We start from the raw sequence: 20,686 nt of genomic DNA, 5'->3' as shown, positions 1-20,686 counted from the left end.
TCAGTGGTCGTGTCCAGAAAATATACACTCAGTAACACACACACACACACACACACACACACACACACACACACACACACACACATATATATTCAGTCGGAGAATCACTAGTAAGAAAATAATTCTGCATTTGAATGACCCTAACTATCTATTGGCAGTGCACAACTGTTTCTGTCTTCATGTAAAATTCCTTTCTTCATATTGTGGCTTTGGGGATTCTGTGAAAGTATGTTTTTTGGTCAATAAAAATGCCATCGAATCCAAAGATGAAGTGTTTAAGAATCCAGCAAATTATGGGTCATTGAGAGGAAACTCATATTTTATTCTCATCCCATCATTTAAAAGTAAGGCTAATTGAAAGGAAGATGAGTCAAAATTGTATTTCTGATGACCACAGAAACCAATGCATTTTGCAGTAGCCAGCATTGTAGAACCAACACCAAAATGACTATAACAGCACATGCAAATGTAGAAATGTGAGTCATAATTTTATATGCAGATTCTTGACCAAAACAGCAAGCAAATTCATATGTGCAGGTTTTCTGTGTTCCACCCACACCCTGCTCAAAGATTTTTCATTTCTAGACTTACCTTGGTTTAGATTTGCAAACTTCCAAATGCTGAAATACTTTTACAGCCACTCATAAATTAGTAATTCCCCTTTGTAATGGGATTATTATGCACGTAACAGAAGGCAAACAGAGTCCTATAGCCAGAAGCGAAGGCAGAATTTCAATTCAAGATGGCATGGAAGCCATTTTCTTCAAAATGCTCATTTCAAATATAGAGAGATATTTCAGTATTTCTAGACCACATAGCATCATTTGGTAGCAGAAATGGCTTCAATTTTCCTTTTTTGCTTGAAGGCTCAAATCCACTCAGCCATCTCCAAGGCACATGCTCGTGGTAGTGATATGTTTCTGAGACAGATGTATTTCTGGTTTCATCTGCTACACATGATTAATAAATACTTTTTTAAAATCAAATGTGTGACATTGGGCATTTTAAGTTCCCTCTTCATTGTCTTAATGAGATAAAATACCAAAGATTTAGGAGAAAAATATCTCAGAGTACATTACAACTCTTCTCACCAATTCACTGAAATGAATCAGAAGTTCTCGGTCAAAGTACCTGTGAAAAACACTCTTCAAAAAGCCAGGTACCAATCTGAGGCTCTTTTGAGAAGGTTCATTTTAAGTTGCTTTCAAGATGCTCACTTTGTTTTACAAGGCTCACGTATCAACATGTTGCCTCATGCTAGAAAAAGCAGTGTTGCCAGATTGTCAAGTTTGGCTTATTTGCATTTCATCTTGAACATTTTCCTTTCCTGCACTGAGATCCAGTAAAAGCCCTGTGAGTATAATAGTATGAATCCATATATATATATATATATATATACAAATTACAAGATAACGTGAGAGGCAAGTTTATTTTAATTTTAATTTTGGTTTTAATTTAAGTTAGCACCAAATGTATTTCAAGTAATCATTAGCTGAATCCACTGTCAGTGAATATGTAAATTTTGAAGAGTAATTTGTCAGACCATATGAGTAGCTTGAATTATACTTTGCATTCCAGAAGCTCGTGGCATTGAGAACAGTGATGTTCTGTATCCTGAACTCCCTCTTGTACAGGGGTGAGATCTTGGGAAGGATTTACGTGTGGCCAAAATGAAGATTTTCTCTGAGAAGGCCTATCCTGACGATTCTGTAACAAAATTCCTCATTAGCACTGGGTTACTGTAGGCACTCAATCCTTTCCGCTTTTGTAATTTTTTCAAATAAGGTCTTCTAATTAGGGATTTTAATTAATTCAATCATAATTTTGCTTCACATACTTCTCCTCATGTTTACTATGCTTGAGGTTGCTTTAATTTAACGATTAGCGTTCTTTTTGTGTCTTTTAATCAAGATAAGAAAGTTTTAGTCACTATTTCTTTACATTTTTTTGGATGCCTCATCTGTAGGAGCTATGAAACAATCGATGACTTAGGTTTGATTCTCATTTAACAATTATCTTAAGGAATTCAGACTAAAATCATTTTCTTAAACATCCATTCCAGATTGAATCTGCATCCATATTTAGTGCTGATGTCATATAACTTACAGTGTTATAACTTACCGGTTGTACACCTTCCATAGGTGTGTGCAAGGCAGACAACCTCGACTGTAAATTTGAGTTCTTTGTGACGTTTATACCATGAGTTACTCATCTCCCGAGAATCAAGGAAACTGAACAACTGTTCTGTCCTGTCCAGACGTTTGTCCAATGTCCTACTAGTTTTGAGCTTAAACTTTGGCATAGCGTTTAAGAATAAATAACGTTTTCATTACATCTTATTATTCTATCTTATATCCTAGTACATAGTATCCATCAGTGGTGTGTGTTAGGTATTTCTCCAAAATGCCTGTCATGTCCACTAGTGTTTACTATACAATGAGTGATTTCTTAACGGGCAAATTCATGAAAAAAAAGCAGAATTAATTTCCCAGATAATGAATGTCTTATAGATTCTGTGTTGACAAAACCAGAAATATACCTTCTAAAATTAGAAAAAAGTAATGATCGGGACACTTACCTGTGAGGAGAATTATTTAACTTGCTCACACATGTGTTCTGATGTTTGACATTGGACAGACACTGTATGGTTTCTGTCCAAACGAATGCTCCGTGAATGCCAAGGTCACCTCTCAGGAGAGTCATGTTTCACTCAGCTCCAGCCACAATTACAGCCAAACGAAGGCAAAAGTGGTCTGGCGTCAAGAGGGCACAATTGTTGAGCCAGGTTTAATCTCATTACCGGGGAGGCAGGAACACTCACCCATGCCAGGAGACTTTTGACTCGAGTCTTTTAGGTGCCTGGGTGAGCTCAGTGCAGAGTCTTGTTCTCTTGCACTTCAGAAGGGCTGTCATTTACTTGGAATGACTGCGAGATTGCCAAAGGAGACCTGCAGAGTACTCTCAACGTAGAACATCAATAAGTGCCTTTATACGGCGGCTACAACCCACGCGCAGCTTGTGGGCATGGAACCTGTGCACACTGGCTGGAAGCACTGGAAGGGGAGATCCGGGATGGTGCGCACCGGTGAGCGGGTGAGCGAGCGCGTGACCTCAGCACGGTAGCCCACATTCGCCATCGGGTGTTTTCACCTCGTCTTAGCTTAGTGTTAGATTGCGCTGTTACCCTGCTCTGAGACGTGGCAGATCACAGTAGGTAGATCTTAAACGAGAAACACGTTTACCAGCCTCGTTGCTCAACGTGCCTTCGAGGGAAGTGACTTCTGAGAGTGATAGAGGAGGTTTTGCAGGCACAGGGATGCATTTTCATTTATAATATGATCACTCGGAGTGAATAGAAATTACCTGTCCTCTTTAATGTGAAAATCACCCAATTAGTTTCCTATCGCCTAAATTTGTCATTAAAATTAAGTCTAGTATTGTATGTTTAGCCATTTGGGGTTTTTCCTTTTTATCTGCCTGATTTCTTGATTGGAAAATGCAAACTGTTCTTGGCATTATGATGCATTCAAGTTACCTTGATTTTATTTATTTATTTATTTATTTATTTGCTAGTCCTGGGCCTTGAACTCAGGGCCTGGGCACTGTTCTTGGGCCTTCTCAAGAGTTCTACCATTTGAGCCTCAGCACCACTTCTGGATTTTTTTCTATGTCTTCATGTTTTCTGGGTCTTCCTGCATGCTAGGCAATCTCTCTACCACTAGGCCAAACTCCCGGCCCTGATTTTTTCTTTTATTCGAGGACTTAAGTTGCACCGAGTGACATTTTTTTAAATATCTTAGAGAAAGGAGGATCCAGAGCGTGTGCGCAGGTCAGGTGAGCGAGGCCGGCCTCCTGCTGCGATCCGCTCCCCTCAATGGACTGGGCGGCAAGCACCTGACCTGGGCGGCATCACCCAGCACCTCGTCCACTATGAGGAAGACAACAGTCAAAAAGCCATGAAAGGGCGTCTATAAAACACCTGGCCAACGCTTTTCAGGTCCTGGGAGCCAGGGGAAGCTGGCAGGCCTCCCGCTAAGTCACAGCCAGGAAGGTGTGCGAGACCTCGCACTGCAGGCCGACACGAATATCGGAGGATCTGAGCCCCTGCAAAGGGTTTCCACTGAGATCTAAGACAGCAGGAGTGACTCCCGCCTTCAGTTAACAACGACGCATCTGGCTCTGGGGAAAAAGTTATCAACTTCTTACAGGCCACCCCTGAATGTTATCCATCTTTTCCTTTGGAAGTGAAAAACACTCAGTAATTGTTGTGAATATATTTACCAAGTTTCTGCTTACTGATATCTCTGAGAGTGTGCAATATGTAGAAAATACTTTTGGGCTCCTCTCTCTGTCGAGCAGCGGCAACTGTTCGTTTTTGCTTTAAAAAGAGAGATGAACTTTGCAGGCTAGCGCCAAGATTTCATCTAAGTCTCGGTCCCATTTCATCATGGCTAAATTGCCAATTCGGCAAAAAGCTGTTCCATCTCTTTCCATTGATTGGAAAGGTGATTGAATTTGAGAATTGCCATCGTAGATGATCAGATTACACTATATGAAAACTTGTGTTCATATTCAATCTTTCGATCTGTTTCTTATTGCTTCTTGCATAATGCCATCCTTTCCTATTTAACTCAACAATGGGTTATATTTAAGTTAAGAATAAACAAGACAATTCTCATTGAGAAGTTCGGCCAAAGTATTGTTTTGCATGGAGAATGGTGATTCTCTATTAGGATCTTTTTTTTTTTGCCAGTCCTGGGGCTTGAACTCACTGTCCCTGAGCTTTCCTCAGGCTAGCGCTCTACCACTTGAGCCACAGCACCACTTACAGCTTTTCCAGTGTAGGTGGTACCAAGGAATCAAATCCAGGGCTTCCTGCATGCTAGGCAAACACTCTACCACTAGGCCAAACTCCCGGCCCTACGATCTGGCTTTATGCCAGCATGCAAACCATTGGAGGCTGAGTAAAGTTTTCCACAATACTGCTTTTTATGTTCTATTCTGTTTTCTTTGTTCCTTAAAATGGAATTCATCTTTTAGTTCCTATACACATCTACTCTGAAGGTGGAATGCAGCTACTTTCTTAAATAGCACCATTTGCTGCTGAAGGGAAACTCCACTCAAAAATGCTGGTTCCTTGATACTCAAGATTCACTAGAGAAACTGCCAGTGTGTGTGCATGTGTGTGTGTGCGTGTGTGTGTGTGTGTGTGTGTGTGTGTGTGTGTGCGCGCGCGCGCACATGCACATGTACATGTGACCTGTCTGCTTGCTGCCCTCTCTCCAAGACTAAGAAACTAGATGCCACAAGGCACAGACTTCTCCCAAAGTTTTGATGATCCCTCCATGTCATGACGCCGATGGCAGAATGGTCGGTGATGTCCAGAAGCCCTGTGGAGATGGGGTGCAGAGAGCTGGGGTCGTGTGTGGCAACTTCCATGTCAACACTTTCTGCAGCATGAATTTTTTATTAAAGAATTTATTAACATTGATTTTTACATCATATTTTAAATGACAAGTTTAACAAACAAGTGTTCAAGGAGGGAATCTCTATTTACAATTACTGGGACTTAGTTTTTAGAACCTAATCAAAATTAGGCTAAGGGTTTGTATGTCATAGAAACATTAATTTATGAAATAAAACACTATGTCTATACTCATAGGTTTTTATGTCTGTATAGTTATGTTTATATTTCCATTACCATGTCCATTGCTTTGGGTATGCAGTTATTGAGTCCTCGTTCTTGTACTCTTTGGATTTAATAGCCACATATTAAGGATACCATGCGCCTTTTGTTCCTTAGGTCTTGACTTTTCTCACTCAACTTGATTCGCTCTAGATTCATCCGCTTCCCTGTGAATGCCATTATTTTATCTTGTCTGTTGGCTATGTAGAATTCCATTGTGTATATATACCACATTTTTTGTATCCATTCATCTGCAGTAGGGCATCTGGATTGTTTCCATCGCCTGGCTATCGTGAATAGTGCAGAGATGAACATAGCTGAGTAGGTGTACTTATCATATCTTGGGTTATGATGTTCAGGGTAGATGCCCAGAAGTGGTATGGCGGGATCATAGGGAAGGTCTATTTTCAGTTCTTTAAGAAACCTTCACACTGCTTTCCAGAGTGGCTGAGCTAGTTTACAATCCCACCAGCAGTGCAGTAGGGTTCCTTTTTCTCCACAACCCCGCCAGCAACTGTCATTGTCTGAGTTCAAAATCTTGGCCATTCTTGTTGGGGTAAGGTGGTATCTTAGGGTTGTTTGTATTTGCATTTCCTTTATGACCATAGATGATGAACCTTTTCTCATATGCTTTTCTGCCATTTTAATCTCTTCTTCTGATAAGTCTCTCTTTAGTTCCCTTGCCCATTTAGTGAATGGTTTATTGGGTTTTCGGGGGATTAGTTTCTTGAGTTTCCTGTAGATACTGGATATTAAGCATTTGTCAGATGTATTGTTGGTGAATATCTTTTCCCAGTTGGTTGGCTGTCTCTCTACTTTTGCGACTATGTTTTTATCTGTACAGAAACTTTATTTTTAGGTAGTCCCCTTTATCGAGTCTCTCTCCAATCTGTTGTGACCCTGGGATTCAGTTCAGGAAGATTTTGTCTGTGCCTATGAGTTCCAGTGTCTCTCCTACTTTATCATATAGCAGTTTCACAGTTTCTGGTCTGACGTTGAGGTCTTTGATCCACTTTGAGTTAATGCTTGTGCATGGCGAAAGGCTAGGGTCAATTTTTAGTTTTCTGCATGTGGCTGCCCAGTTTTGCCAGCACCAATAATTGAATAGACTGTGTTTGTTCCACTGTATATCTTTGGCTCCTTTGTCAAATACAAGTTGCCTATAGGTATGTGGTTCTATTTCTGGGTCTTCTATTCTGTTCCACTGATCTTCTGGTCTGTTTTTGTGCCAATACCAAACTGTTTTTGTTATTATGGCTCTATAGTAGAGTTTGAAGTCTGGTGTTGTAATACCACCAGCATTGCTCTTTTTGCCTAGAATTGTTTTGACTATTCTAGGTCTTTTCTTGATCTATATGAATCTTTGGATTATATCTTCTATTTCTGTAAAGAATGTCTTTGGGATTTTGATGGGGATTGCATTGAATTTGTGCAGCATAAATTTTACCTGAGTTCTGCTGTGCCACCGAGCTGCAGGTTCCCTCCTGCTGCTGCTGAATTCCTTCAGTCACCAGCAGACACAGCAGAAGCACCTTTGTTTTGGTGAGAGGATAAATAACGTGCACAGAGTTAATTTTCCTTGGGAATATTTACATTCGTCACTATTTGTACTTCTAGGACTCGTTTAGAATTCTCTTAATCTTACCTAAGCCAGTTCTCTTGCTCATTCTTTCTCTTAACCTCTGTGGACCATGCAGCTAAACTGGCATCCATCTCTAAATCAAACTTGTAAATTTTCAATTTTACTTTGGTGGTATTCAGTAGGAGCTTCTCAAGGGGAAAAAACTTGATTGCCAGCTATTTGATATTTTATTCTAAGTATGAGTGACTAATTTATACTGAGCCTTATTGAGCTTCTTACTGATTTGGTCTTGGGTTGTAGACTGTTTTCCCTTTAAGTTTATTTTGATTTATTTTTCTCTGCTCTTTTTTCTCTCATTATATTTCTTTCTTCTTTTTTTTGCCTCACTTACCACAGCAAAGATTGTGATTTCTTATTTTCATTCCCTTTATTTTCTGGCTGTTATTTCACAGAGTGGCAAAGCTCACTGATTCTTTGGAAGAGCGATGAGGTCACAGAGTTACCAGGACTCTGCATTATTGTCCTCCAGAGGTTGTCCTGGAAGACAGCAGAGACGTCGGGCCATCCCCTGATGACTTGATGTGTTTGCATTTGGTGGGACATGGCATTGGAGCAGAGGTCTGGCCTGCACTCAGGATTACTAAGAATTTATTAGAAAATTAATCATTTTTAAATTAACATGATAAGCAAGAAATCAATCATTTTCAAGTAAATAAGGAAGAGGGTGTAGGGAGGAAGGCAAAGTCGAATTTGCAGATGATTTAAAGAGCTTTCACAGCACAGGTTTTGAGAGCTGTGAGCTCTACCCACCAGTGATTCATCAGGTGGGCTGTGGAGTGGCTGTGGAGCTGTGGGAGCCAGCGCTCCCCCACCCCCCGCAAGGAAAAGGGTGATCAACATGCAAAAAGCTATGGAAACACACCTTCGTCTAATGTACCATGGCTGCTGCTCTCTGCTTGGCAGGCATGGGTCAAGGGTCGCAGCAAAGCAGTGTCAGATGACGCGAATTATGAAAGACAGAGCACAAGGCCACTTACGCAGTGCTGAGGTAAGGACTGGTTTCCACCTACAGGGCCATTAGTGATTCACAATAACGCTGAGGAAATACTGTGAATTATTTCATAAATGAGCTCCAGGTACAATCTTTATTCTAGAGAGGGACATGTTTGTTATATAATAAACAGTATTTATATCCTCTGTATAAGGAATGTAAAATATCTTTATCTAATAAAGCTAAATATATTTTTATATTAATCAAACTTCTGAAAGGTTAGACTTGCACTGAAGGTAAACACTAATGATTATGCACAACTAAAATTGACATCATAGCTACGAATTATTCTTTTGGAATTAACCATCTAATTAAAAAGTATGTGTATGCATGTGCATGCACCTGAGTGAGTGTGTAAGGAGAAACAGTGTGTGGATCCTTGGCAAGTACCTGAGCATTCCAACAGCATGCAGCTGACTTTCCACGGATGTCCTCCAGGTGAATGCACAGGAGAGCAAGCTTCTCCCGTGGCAGCGAGCGCCAAGCTTCGGAGCCGCGCCTGGCTCCTCCGAGTGCGGAGGTTGGTTGGTTCATCCACTCTGCGGAGCATTCTACCCCCAATGCTGCGTGGCCTAGAGAGCCACGGAAGGGTCCGCACCCTCTCCTACCACACCTTCCCTCTGCTAGTCACAGGAGTACTCTTCACATATCAGGCTGACTGTAGCGTGGACAGGCTCCAGAATCACCAGCTCTTGAGGTATCAGGCTGACTGTAGCGTGGACAGGCTCCAGAATCACCAGCTCTTGAGGTATCAGGCTGATTGTAGGGTGGACAGGCTCCAGAATCACCATCAGGGCGCCTGCTTAGTTACTTTATTGAAGGATTTTATTGTCTTCCACATGCCCCAGCTGCACTGACTCTTCGGACGTCAACAGCTGGCTCTTGAAGAGAACTGTGTATCTCTGTCTGCGGTCACACATCGTGGACGTGCAAACCTTCCCGGCACTGGCTGATTATTGTGTGTGCAGAGACCCTTACATTATCACTGAAAGTGAAGGGATTTTAACACAGGAGCATGCTCTTGTGTGTACACTGTATTTACGACTTTCTTTTTCTGATTTTTATTCTTGGAAGAATTCAATTTGGTTTAGATGCACCTAATATGGCTTCTGGAGTACACAATTCTTTAAAAACAAGAAGAGGTTTGGAACAGCACCAAGATGTATGGGAATGCAAAGTGAAATATTTCAGATCAGAACTAATTTAGTTGCATAACAGACGATTTGAAACTAGGACGATAAATATCTGTCAATGTGGAGTTGGGAAGGGACATAATTTATCAGATAAAAACCACAGGTCAAATGCTTACAGATTGCTATTTGCAGAACCAAATTGTCTTGCAAAAATTAACCAGCATTTTGAAGTAATTAATTCATTAAAGCCTACCATTTATCAGCCAGAGCAAGACATTTCTCTTTCCTTCAAATAATAAACAGAGGGTTCCCAACCTATTAGAGTCTCCTGGCATTTCACACTTAATAATTGAAAAATGTGAAGAGACAGATAAAAAACAATATAATCTTGAAAAAACCAAAACCTTAAAAAGGTGTTCTTTTCATGTGTCTACTGTCCAGTTTTACTTTTTCTGAGAAGTTGCTCATTAAATCATTAGCTCATTTATTAATTAGGTTGCTGCTTTTTTGAAGGTTTGTCTTGGGGGGATTTACTTTTGTGAGCTGTAAGTAGGTTTTGGATATTAGACCTTTGTCTGATTTATAACTGGTGAAAATCTTCTCCCCTTCTGTGGGCTTTGTATTTAGCTTGTAAGCTATGTCCTATGCCATGCGGAAATATTTAAGTTGGATGCAGTCCCATTTATCCAGTGTTTCTTTGATTTATTGCGATTCTGGATATGTAGAAAGCAATCTTATGGTTCTGGTGCTTGGAAAACTTCCACGGGTGCCTGTGTCTTCCCTACCCCATCCTGTTTTATCTTCATGGGTTTTGCCATTATATTGAAGTCTTTGATCCATTTTTGATTCATTCGAGTGCAGAGTGATTTATAAGGCTCTTGTTTCAGTTTAGTGCTTGTGGACTGCCAATTTTGTCAGCACTGTTTTCTGAAGAGGCTGTCTTTCTTCCAATTTATGTTTTTGGCCCTCTTATCAAATATAAGTGGCTATAAGTCTGTGGGCTAACTTCTGGATCTTCTGTTCCCTTGTCTCGGTCCTCAGGACCATTCTTGTGCCAGCACCATACCATTCCATATCCATGGCCATAAGGAAATGCCAATCCAAACAACACTGAGATAATAAGGGGAGGGAGGGACGTGAGGCTGAGGAAAGGGACTCCAGATTCATAAAGTGCTCCTTTGTAAACTACGTAAGGACAGGAGAAACACCTGGTCAAAAGGTGCTGTTTCCTACTTTCCTAAGTAAGACTAAGACTGTGTAATTCTTTCCAAAGGTTTAACAGTGCAGAACGGTAACATACACCAAAGCATCCCCTTAGTAGATTATGTAACAGTGAATCGACTTCTCCAAGTCATGGCTGGAAGACTTCTGCTGGTGGACTTCCAAGATCACTTACCGAACTCGGCACTTTCCTCTCCATTATCAAACTAACATGTCTTCCCGGAAAGCTTCATTTGAGGATTTTTTAAAGATGAAACCTGGGCGTCGGCTCTGTTGAAGGGACGCTGCCCTCGCCTGATCAGTGAAGCAGCATGAACCCCAGCATCCTGATCCATATTGATTACCGGTAACTGAATGAAGGGTGGTCCAGACAGGACCAGGGGACACTAGCACAGCCGTGGTTACACAGTGGACAGTACTAACTATAAAGTGACTCCTGTTGGACATTCTGAAAATTGAGCAGTTGCATTCTTCAGAAGGAACCTGAATTAGTTAATTGTAATGGCACTCATCACTTATTAAAGACAATCGAGTATTGCTCTGTGTAATGAAGACTTCACCCAGGTACACTCAGAATGTTTAGAACAACAAGAAAGGACCCAGAAAAGCAAAACAAGGGCAATACAAAAAGCAGGAAGACAATTAGTCAGCTGAAAAGCAGTCTTAGAACTAAAACAAATGAAGTAAAGTTCACTAAGCGGTGAGATTTCTGTAGGAACACAGACTGTAAATATGACACTGGACTTCCCTTTGTAAAATAATATTTTAGGAGTTACTAAATTATTTCCATTTCTATTAAGCTAGATGAGACAAAAAATGCACAATGCCTTTAATTTCATGAATTTAACATGTGGTTTAACTAATTAAAGAGCTATATTTCAGGGTCTTTATAGTTGTATTTGATCTTAATATTACTATTTATCCTAAAATGTTAAGTACAACCAGAGGGAATTTTCAAAGAAGAAAATTCCTTTAAAGTCACGTTGCAAACAGTTGGCATTGTTTTTAACATCAGGTAATGGCCATATCTTGAAAGTGATTTGGTAGCTATTTCCAGTCCTCCATATCCTTTCTATGTAGTCTAAGAAGGGTAGTCTGAGCGGTCATCATAGGCTCTCTCTTTGATATTTTCTTTCTGTACTAATCTCTGACCCTAGCAGTTTTTGCTGTTCCAGGGACATCTAGATATAAGGAGTTATTAGAAAAGCAATTTTTCCTAAAAATGAAGGAATATTGGCATCTCAGGTTCACTGAGAAAACCGCGTAGAGTGCTTTCCTCTGATCTGCAGAGATTGCTGAGCTTCCACGTGGAGCGGACTTTGCCTTCTGGAACTGGGCTCTGGGAGAGCCTTCCTGTAAGAAACACCCAACCATACTTTCTAACATTCTGTGGGGCATCTAAATCACGTTTACCATCAGTGTAAGCGTCACACATCAACTTGTATCACGATGACAGCTCCATGATGTTCTGATTTTCACTTTGAAAGCACAATGGAACGTACACAGCATTGTCACGATCACCCTCTGAAACAGCCACTTAAACATCTACAGCTGGTTTCCTGCTTTCCTCAGTGCTGGAGGGCTCCAAAGCAAATGCACACCTTTTCCTCCTGTCATCACTGCTACCTCACTAGCAGTCATACAGCGCAGGCTCCTACAGTGTTAGAATCAAGCTAGCAATTTTTGGTGGTGTTGGGATTTGAACTCAGCTTCCCCTAACACTGGGCCTTTCCGTTTACTTATATTTTTGTCAGGATCTGTTTTGTATCAAGAGTTTGGCTTCGAGGGCCATGCAACCTCTGCCCTAGCCTTTCCTCTTTCCTGTGTTCTACTCATCGAAGTATGGCAGTAATAAGTATGAAAGAAAAGTAGGGAAGTTTTCCCCAGAAGGAGGAAAGAACTGTAGAGGGTTTTTTGTTTTGTTTTGTTTTATTAGCAAGAGTGTACTATGATTTTGGAAGGTGATGCTTTCTTTTTTTTATTCCCCTCTTAAAAGCATGTCGACTCTACCCCACCAGCAATGGAAGAGAAGTCCTTCCGTTACTTACAGTGGAATCATTCTTGAGGTGCTCCTGTGACCCAAGAGCATTAGAGTACTTTGACCAAATGAACAGATGGAAGATGGGCAGCTTCCGTGGTTGACGTCTTGACTTTTCAGGTGAAAACATGAAAAAATGTGTGGGAAATCTCTGAGCAAGGCAATGCATCCTAGTGCATGAAGAGTCTCTAGGGGTCCTGGAGAAGTGCAAAAGAAGAAATGGTTCCAGTGACTTTGTAGAGGCCTGAAACTGATTAGACCTAGAAGGAAGTGATGGGTGCAGGGGAGAGGACCAAGAGAGGGTCAGCAGGGGAGAGGGGAGGGGGGACCCAGCCCGCTGCTGAGGGCTGTGCACATGCAGAGAAGAGGCAACACAAGTCTCTCAGCAGCGGAGAAGTGGGGAGTCTATTACAGCTGAGGAAAAAAGTGGAAAGGAAGGAAGGGAGAAGGGGAGAAGGAGAGACAGGAGAGTTGGAGACAGAGCGGCAGGTGGGTAGGTGGTGGCGGGGTGCGGGGGTGACAAGATCCTCCTGGCACCTTCAGTGCTGTGTGGGAGGCAGTCACCGCCTGCCTGTCACCTGAGAAGGAGTGCTGGGGTGCTGGGGAGAAGGTCAGCACGGGTCAGAGGTCAGAATCCCCCAGCCATGGAGCTGAGCTGTGCATTCGGTGGACGGTCTGTTTAGATGCAATTCTGTCAGGCAGGCTCGTGATCTCATTTAATGACTTGGCTTGCCGCATTTTGGAAAACTACAGTTAAAACATATTTTCCATTATGCAAATATATTCTCTCGCTCATCATTTTATCCCTCTAGTGACTAACACAGAAACCAATGTTCATTTCAGTTGTCTTCTGCCCAGATTTTTTCCTACATTGAAAAAAATTTCATACTAAAGAATCCATTCTTTCACTCACTAATGTTGAGAGTATGTTGTAAATCACTGTTGAGTTTAGCAAAGGGTTACATAACAATGACCACTTTCTAATGTGAAGCAGTGCAAAAATGTACATGACTAGTGATTGAAGGGAGCATGGTGAAATTTGAGTATTTGTTTCATCTAGTCCTTACAAGCAAAGAAAGAATTTTTTTTCTGAGCAAGAGAAGAAAACATCGCATATTTGATGTGCGTTTTTCACTCTCTTGTTTTTTCAGGTGAACTCTGATGTCTCTGACATCGCATGTACTTTTCAATCTGCATTGTGGAGTTGCTGAGAATTCTTAGTATTTTTGCTTATACACATGTCTAAGTTTCTCGTTTGGTACTGAGTCTTTCTGAGTCTCCTCGGTGCTCCTTAGGTCTGAAGCAGCTCTTCTTTTTCTTGTCTGCAAACACTGTTTGTGCTATGTGCAGAACACGCTCTCTGCCAGCTAGCTCCATGGTTACTCCTTTCTCTAGTTCCGGGATCCAAATAACGTATTTACTAGTGTGACATTCAATTTACTGTGTCTGTATAAAAGACATAGTAAGTTTTAAAACCTTTCTCATAGATGGCTTTACAGCTGGGAGCCACTCGCTGGAAACATGATAATGTTCTGAAATGGGGGTTTTCTGGGAGAGTTCTGCATCTGAGCTGGGGGTCCAGGGGGAGACATGTGTTCACACATGTGGGCGGCCCTGTCCTCCGATGGGAGCCTGAGTAGAACCAAAACTCAGAGAGAGGGCAAAAGCACTCACCGTCTCCAGGAGCAGAGCCAGCGGCCTCTGCCTGCCTGGACTCTGGGAATCACATCTCGGCTTCTCTGGCGTGCTGGCTGTGTGGATTGAATGGCTGTCACATCTCTCTTGCAGTGTCTTTTTTTCTTTTTTTTTTGGTGGGACATAGGGCTTGAACTGGGCCTGGGTGCTGTCCCGGAGCTCTCAAGGCTGCCTCCCTACCCCTGAGCCACAGCTCCACCTCCCATTTTCTAGAGGTTAATTGGAGATAAGAGTCTCAGGTCCTTTTGTGCTCGGGCTGGCTTTGAACTTTGATCCTCAGATCTCAGCCTCCTGAGTAGGATTACAGGCGTGAGCCACCCACCCGGTTTGCTGTGCCTTTTTCTGTCACCATATCACTCCCATGTTTCTTTGAGGCTTACTGCAGTCAGCAACTATAAACTGCTTTGAATACAGCCTAGACAAAGAAAGAGTCAGTGGTGAGAAGCTCAATGAATCCTTTAAAATGATCTTTAAGAAGTAATGTAGTCAATGCCTTACAAATGTGAATGTACATCACCCTGATGTAAAAAAAAATAAAATTTCTCCATGGCCCCACCATCTTGTAGGCCACTGCAGAACCTAAGACTCCTACCTTCTTAGTAAGCTCCTTAACAAGTCTTTTATAAGATACATTCAATATACATCTGCTTGGCTCTTTTTCTCTGGATAACCTGACTAGTATACACAGCCAACTGTGTGCTGGTTCCATGGACACTTTTGGAAAAGATGCCAAAATACGTGGCAATGAAGACAGAATTTTAGTTCTATCAGTGTTGAATGACTGGAAGGGCCATGGGCTCACTGTTGTTTCTATAGTTAACACCACAGGAGGAGGACTTTATTTCTAGCTCAGGACTCTTAAGACAGGAAATATATGGCCTGCTCTTACATAGAGGATCTTGTTAAACAAGAATCACTTTGTATAGTTTTCTCATTACTGTATTGTCAACTATTGATGGAACATTTTTCCATCATTGCTGAGCTCTAGGCCTTTTACAGAGTTGACATTCAAGGAGAATTGAATTGAAAGGATAAACAAAAGAAAACTGTCATTAATGTACATTAAAGTCAAAAGACTGCTGAAGTACACAATCGCTAAATTTCGGTGGTATCCCTGCAGTTTGGCTGTGTTGTTCATACTCATGGTAGCAATAAAAATTAGAAAAGCATTGCATGAATTATTAATGGATATTCTTAGAAAAAATACACTTTATGTGTTGAGTATAGAGAACTTATGGCTTTGTTTATTTCTTACTCTTGGGAGTCTTTAAAATTTGAGGATATTTAGAAACCATGTAAAATAATAATAAAGGACAGAGAGGTATGCTAACAAGGACATTTTCCACGCGTGGATTTAAAGCCATTTAAAATAAGGGAGACGTTTCTCATGATATTGTAAGGTTCACAGATTAGGAAGTGCAAGTATAATTTCACAGAGACTTGTTCAACAACAGTGTCTAAATTAGGAGGCAAAAAGAGAGAAACAAGAAACTGGGACGAGGTGAGCTCACGAAGAGGTGAAATACTGGTGGAATATAGGTATTCTGAGCCTCAGTAAAGAATGTCTTCTGTAGTCATGATTTAAACAATGTTTGTGTATGTAACCTCTTATTTTGAGGTGTGAGGTGACTAATCTGTTTTTCCAAAACAATATATAAACATGTCCACATAGATAGCAATAATCAAACAATCTTTCTAAAATGCAAGATAGAAGTTTTCTGCAATTAAATGTCTGTTGTTAACATGGAGGATAAACTTCAAATTTATTTCCATTTTGAGTTCAGCTTCATTCTGATATTTTTTAATGTAAGAGTTCACTTGAAAAGAGACTATTTCTTCTTAAATAAGTAGTATAGTTAAAATATATACTGTGGTGTGTAATTCAGAATCGAAAAGAAGAAGGCATTTATAATTATTACAAAGGGGAGTTATGTACTTGACTTTTAAAGACAATTAAGTATTTACTTCAAGTCTTTTAAACAAATGCTACCAAAAGCTTTTGCCATATTCAGTTCCCCAAGGGAGCGGGGAAAAGGGGAGAGTGCTGGGGAGACAGGCAGAACCCAGCCCTGCACAGCGGACAGCGGTGATGGCCTGAGAAGTCCACACTCTTGGCTTCTTGGAAGGATTCGGGCGGGGGAGCTGGAGGCCCAAAGCTCCCCACCCCCCGCCCCGTGTGGGACCTCTGACTGCAGGCGTGGCCCTTGGTTTCTACATCCCAAAGAGGCAAAGCTCAATTCAAGAAGCACGAATTATTATAATTCAGGAATCATTCAAATAATTCAGGAATTATTGCTCTCAGCTTTTCCTAACAGTTGTCATTTTAATGCAGTTTGATGCATATTTATTTATGAGAGTGTTTTAAATAGCCTAAGACAAAATAACCTCCCCAAAATGTAGAAATAAAAAGAATGCCCCATTAATATTAACATTTGTGCACATGCATATTACTGACACAGTAAATTTTCAGGTATCTTCTAATGAATTTCAATTTTAATATTTAGATTAGTATACAAAAGATATACAGATACGTATATTTTATGTAAATATATACACATGCACCCTATACGTTCTCAAAAAATACAAACCTAGTTATACGAAGTTTGTTGGTGATCACTAACACGTGATTAGTGATCATGTGTGCTAGGTCATGCGTTTTCTCTATATCCGATTTCTCTAAACCTGGAGCACGGTTATTTTCTTACTCCTGTCAATCTTGGAGAACTGTGAAACATCTTCGGAGCCTTTCATTTCCCCATATTGGCCAAGCACCCCAACGTCAACAGCCATCCTCCCCCTCTCGTTCTTTCCCAGAGGACGACCCTGACGGTCCAGGAGAAAGCCTGAGCATCCTGGTAACCCGGAGGACGTGGTGAAAGGAAAGCTGTGCAACTTCTGAGGCTGTACAGTGAAAGCACCAGCTGACCACCGCATCCCAGCCACAGGCCCTTCTCAGCTGCTCGAGCTGGGCAGCGGCCCTGTAAATACCAGCCACGAGGCCTGCAGAGCCGGCACGGCCGTCCAGCAGTCACGCGACTGCACTGGGCCCTGGCCAGCCCAGGAGGGGATACCTGCATTCCACACCCCAGGAGCCCGGAGATGGGGTGGAATTAGTTTCAGGTTAGCAACCGTCATGTTTGGGGGGAGGTGGTTACGCCGCTGTGGAGAAGCATCTAACACCTTCGACTAAACACAAAAACAGTTCCGAGATTTTGCTTAACTGTAAGTAGGAAAAATATAAACAAATTTCCTCCCACTCTGGGCTGCATTTCTGGCGGATGGAGGCAGAATGACAAGCCAGGAGCTCTGCGTTTGCCTTTCTTTGATGCAGCTTGTTGGATGCTTAGAATGCAAACCCTGAAATAGAAGTGCTCTCCCCATCTGCCCCGATCCCGAGCTGTCTGTCTGTCGGTCTGTCTCTTCCCCCATCAATCCCAGGACTCTGGGGAGAGGAGAGCATTTTCCTGTGCTGGTTGGAATCCTAACTTCTTCTTCTCCCGCACGTTCCTTCTCTTTATGTGAGAATTCTCCTCCTCTTCATTCCCTGCACTGCTGCAGTTTGTATGTTTCAGCCCGTCCTCAGGGAAGCCTGGCTGAAGCCCTGAGGACAGGCCCGGGGGTGCAGGTCCCCCCTCCCCGCACGCCCAGACACACCCAGTGTGCACCTGGTGACCTGCAGGCATCTCCTAATCACACACTGGGGCCCGCCGGTAAGGCACTCCATCTTATAGACCCAGAGAGTCCTGGGTCTCCTCACCTAACATGGGTCATTGTCCCTTTGCTCTTCTCAGTGACACCAGTGAATCAGAAATTCAGTCAGCTTTCCACATGTAGTAAGTGAGCAGGGATTTCATGTCATGACACATGGGCTGCCAGCCACGGTGGACGGTCAGCAGATGCCGAAAACACGGTGGGCTCCAGACTTAGTGGCACAACACAAAAGCCAAGCTTTGCCAGGGCAGGTAAAGGAATGTGGGTCCCTGCCGCCTGTCCCCGAGGCAGGCACAACAGACACAGCCACATGGAGGACAGTCCGTGCCACCTGCAGGGAGGCCTCTGCAGCTCACCAGCTAGGCGGAAAGTCCTTCCTCACTGAGGGACCATGCAGCTTCAGCCCAAGGTCCAGTCCAGCTCAAAGCATGGCAAGGAGGGAGGAGGGCGGAGGCCAGGGAGAGCTGAGGTCACTCCTCATCTTTTCTCAGAAAGTGCCTTGAAGGGAAAAGAGCCCCTCTGGTTCCTAACACTGCAGTTATTCTCATTTGCAACACTCTGAAGTCTATCTCCAAATTCTCAAATAGGTCTTCCAGTGGAGCTCTCTCCTCTCTGTACAGTATGGTCTCCTTTATTGTACAGATTTTGTAAATGTCTATTTTTTTTGGAAGAGCACATGCATTTCTTCTCACGTGATCTGATGATCCAGTCTTCTGGGCACCAAATCAAAAGAACATTGCAATCAGTTGTTGACTGCACTGAGCCTGCATTTATTTATAGTGCTGAAGACTCTGCAGAAGACACCAGAACAACCCATCTTATACTTCCCATTAAATTCCTCCCAGAAGTGAAGCAAAAGCATGCCTTTCAGAGCACGAAACAACGTAGAAAAGCTCCAAGATTTTATATTTAGACTAGTCTTCAAATAATGCATAAATGTTCACTACAAACGGAGGCAAACAGAATATTCTTCCAACACTAATAATTTTTAAATAACAAATTGCTACAAATAGTTTAAAAACCTAATTGACTTAAATAATAATATATCTGCAAAAAGTGAACTAGACAACATTCTGTATGTGTTATATTCATGTCAAATGACATTGATAAGAGAGTAGCAAAAATGAGTTGAAAATTGCAGAAATATTCACGGCAGTTCTAAGTGCTGGAAAAGTTGATCTGAATTGCTGGCATCAAAGAGAAAATAGACTCTTTAATGATCACTTCTCTGACAACCAGCAGTAACATCATTTTTAGCTATGACTGCTAAAATTAGGTACCTTCCTCTTAGACTGTGCATTCCCTGACAGCCGTGCAGGGCTACAGCCTTCGCCTTAGGAGAAGATGGGGAAAAAGATGCATCGTTAAATGAGCAATTTCTGTAATGCACAGAAGAAAAAAATAACCTGTTCCTTAAGAAGGACCTGATGGTAGAAAAACGAAAACAACAATGCTGCACTAATGACTTCAGTGGTGTTTATTGAAGTATTCACTTTGAATTTTAACTGACGCGGTGTGCAAGAGACTCTCTTATCACTCACTCCACCGTTACCGTGTTGCCGGTAACCAAAGGACGCGGGGCCGGGACCTGACCCCCATGCCGAGGCGGCCTGTGCCCTTGGGGGGAGCAAAGCTGGATGACAAGACCGTATCAGGCCCTCCATCAAGACGATCACGCAAGACACCCACACAGCCCTAGCTTCTCCCTTCATCTATTAGAAGTCTCTATATGTTTTTCTCCTATGAGAAGCCTAGTATGTCTCTTTGGTGTCTCAGGCAAAAACTGTCCCTCCAATCCAGCCTCATAATGCATGCACACCCATCCCAGCACACACATAGGGTCAGTATTCATTCTTTTTTGCAAACTTCAAACAAAATGTACCAAGAGAAAATTAGGCCCAAAGTGAGAGAAACTGCTACAGAACTAATATTAAGTTAAAAGCCTCTAATTTTATAAATCATGGTAATTTGACAGGTCGCTGTGTTAATGGGAGAGAATTACATCTATTATGGCTCTCCAGAATTGCCAAAGTGTCACAGGAAAGGAGAGACTTTTCCCCCCTGTTCTTTTGAGATATTTTGTTAAAACATACTCCAAGTAGAAGCGCAGGTCGTGAAATTACTTGCGGACAGAGCTACACTTGTCTTTTACCACAGGGACAGATATAGCAGGCTTGGAAGGCCTCACATTGTCTCCATTTTCAAATTCTTGGCTCTATTGCATAGCTCTTCAATAGGTAAAAAAGGAATCAAGAGGTTGCTGGCTGGATTTGATCCATATGTCATAATTCCTGACCCCTGGGTTAAGAAAATATACAACTCCCTACACATTTCATAGAAAAGACTAATTGTTTATGACTTGAATTCTTTCTTCTTGCTTATGAACATAACTCTTCTAAATTTTCTTCCGCGTATAAAGATTTGAACTCAGGGCATTGTGCTTACAACTTGAACTGATGCAATTCTGTAGGTCGTTATTATTTTTCTTTAGATGATTTCTCACACCACGCTTGCATTGACTGGCTTGGGAGAGCAATCTTGCTGCTGTTTTCTCACTTACAGCCAGGAA

The sequence above is a fragment of the Megascapheus bottae genome, chromosome 23 (assembly GCF_031878675.1).
Source record: "Megascapheus bottae isolate mThoBot1 chromosome 23, mThoBot2.hap1, whole genome shotgun sequence".
Lineage (NCBI taxonomy): Eukaryota > Metazoa > Chordata > Mammalia > Rodentia > Geomyidae > Megascapheus > Megascapheus bottae.
The sequence above is the reverse complement of the archived record's forward strand: the minus strand, read 5'-3'. Positions refer to the sequence as shown.